Source organism: Triticum urartu, unplaced genomic scaffold (assembly GCF_003073215.2).
Source record: "Triticum urartu cultivar G1812 unplaced genomic scaffold, Tu2.1 TuUngrouped_contig_717, whole genome shotgun sequence".
Taxonomy (NCBI): Eukaryota; Viridiplantae; Streptophyta; class Magnoliopsida; order Poales; family Poaceae; genus Triticum; species Triticum urartu.
The window spans coordinates 5,627-8,439 of NW_024117992.1; positions in this window are offsets into that span (position 1 = coordinate 5,627).

Genomic DNA, 2,813 nt, shown 5'->3' on the forward strand with positions numbered 1-2,813 from the left:
AAGTAGAAATACTACTTGTGCTTCCAAATATCCTTAAACCCAGTCTTGCCATGAGAGTCCACCATATCTACCTATGGATTGAGTAAGATCCCTCAAGTAAGTTGTCATCGTTGCCAGCAATAAAAATTACTCTCTAAATATGTATGATTTATTAGTGCGGAGAAAATAAGCTTTATACGATCTTGTGATGTGGAAGAAATAAAAGCGACGGACTTCATAATAAAGGTCCATATCACAAGTGGCAATATAAAGTGATGTTCTTTCACATTAAGATTTTGTGCATCCAACCATAAAAGAACATGACAACCTCTGCTTCCCTCTGCGAAGGGCCTATCTTTTATGCTTGTCTTATATTTCATGCAAGAGTCACGGTGATCTTCACCTTTCCCTTTTACATTTTATCCTTTGGCAAACACAATGTGTTGGAAAGATCCTGATATATATGGCTAATTGGATGTGGATTTTCATGAACTATTATTGTTGAAATTACCCTTGAGGTAAAAAGTTGGGAGGCAAAACTATAAGCCCCTATCTTTCTCTGTGTCCGACTAAAACTTCATAACCATAAATATTGTGTGAGTGTTAGCAATTGTGAAATACTAAATGATAGTTGAGTACGTGGACTTGCTGAAAAGCTCTTATATTGACTATTTCCTATGTTATGATAAATTGCAATTGCTTCAATGACTGAGATTATAGTTTGTTAGTCTTCAATGAAGTTTCTGATTCATACTTGAGTATGTGAATGAATTGTTACTTTAGCATGGGAGATCATATGACAATATTTATATATGTTGCTGTTATAAGAATGATCATGATGCCCTCATGTCCGTATTTTATTTTTATCGACACCTCTATCTCTAAACATGTGGACATATTTTTCAATTTCGGCTTTCGCTTGAGGACAAGCGAGGTCTAAGCTTGGGGGAGTTGATACGTCCATTTTGCATCATGCTTGTATATCGATATTTATTGCATTATGGGCTGTTATTACACATTATGTCACGATACTTATGCCTTTTATCTCTTATTTTACAAGGTTTACATGAAGAGGGGGAATGCCGACAACTAGAATTCTGGGCTAGAAAAGGAGCAAATATTAGAGACCTATTATGCACATCTCCAAAAGTCCTGAAACTCCACGGGAATTATTTCCAGAATATATAAAAAATATTGGGCGAAAGAAGTACCAGAGGGGGGCCACCCACCGTCCACGGGGGTGGGGGGCGCCCTACCCCCCTAGGCACGCCACCTGCCTCGTGGGCCCCCTGGTGGCCCTCTGATGCCCATCTTTGGCTATATGGAGTCTTTCATCGAGGAAAAAAATCATAAGCTAGCTCACGGGACGAAGCTCCGCCGCCACGAGGCGGAACCAATCTAGGGCTCTGGCGGAGCTGTTCTGCCGGGGAAACTTCCCTCCGGGAGGGGGAAATCATCACCATCGTCATCACCAACGATCCTCTCATCGGGAGAGGGTCAATCTCCATCAACATCTTCACCAGCACCATCTCATCTCAAACCCTAGTTCATCTCTTGTATCCAATCTTTGTATCCAAACCTCAAATTGGTACCTGTGGGTTGCTAGTAGTGTTGATTACTCCTTGTAGTTGATGCTAATTGGTTTACTTGGTGGAAGATCATATGTTCAGATCCATTATGCATATTAATACCCCTTTGATTATGAACATGAATATGCTTTGTGAGTAGTTACGTTTGTTCCTGAGGACATGTGAGAAGTCTTGCTATAAGTAGTCATGTGAATTTGGTATTCGTTCGATATTTTGATGAGATTTATGTTGTCATCCCTCTAGTGGTGTCATGTGAACGTCGACTACATGACACTTCACCATTGTTTGGGCCTAGAGGGAGGCATTGGGAAGTAATAAGTAGATGATGGGTTGCTAGAGTGACAGAAGCTTAAACCCTAGTTTATGCGTTGCTTCGTAAGGGGATGATTTGGATCCATATGTTTCATGCTATGGTTAGGTTTACCTTAATACTTCTGTTGTAGTTGCGGATGCTTGCAATAGGGGTTAATCATAAGTGGGATGCTTGTGCAAGTAAGGGCAGTACCCAAGCATCGGTCCACCCACATATCAAATTATCAAAGTACCAAACGCGAATCATATGAATGTGATGAAAACTAGCTTGACGATAATTCCCATGTGTCCTCGGGAGCGCTTTCCTTTATATAAGAGTTTGTCTAGGCTTGTCCTTTGCTACAAAAAGGATTGGGCCATCTTGCTGCACCTTATTTACTTTTATTACTTGCTACTCATTACAAATTACCTTATCACAAAACTATTTGTTACCGATAATTTCAGTGCTTGCAGAGAATACCTTACTGAAAACTTCTTATCATTTCCTTCTGCTCCTCGTTCGGTTCGACACTCTTACTTATCGAAAAGGCTACGATAGATCCCCTACACTTGTGGGTCATCAATACTACACTTGTATCACCATCTCTTCGCCGAACTAGTGCACCTATACGATTTACCATTGTATTTGGTGTCCTGGGGACACAAGAGATTTATTGTTTTTGGTTGCAGGATTGTTTGAGAGAGACCATCTTTATCCTATGCCTCCCATGGATTGATAAACCTTAGGTCATCCATTTGAGGAAAAATTGCTACTATCCCACAAAACTCGGCGCTTGGAGGCCGAACACGAGTCTACAAGAATAAGTTGTGTAGTAGACATCATAATCCAGCAAAGACAGAGTGGAAGAAGAACGGGAAGGTTCTGCCCTTCCGCAGGGCGGTCGAGTGCGATGTCGGCCAGATCTTCATCGCCCCGTGCTTGTTGTGGGTGCT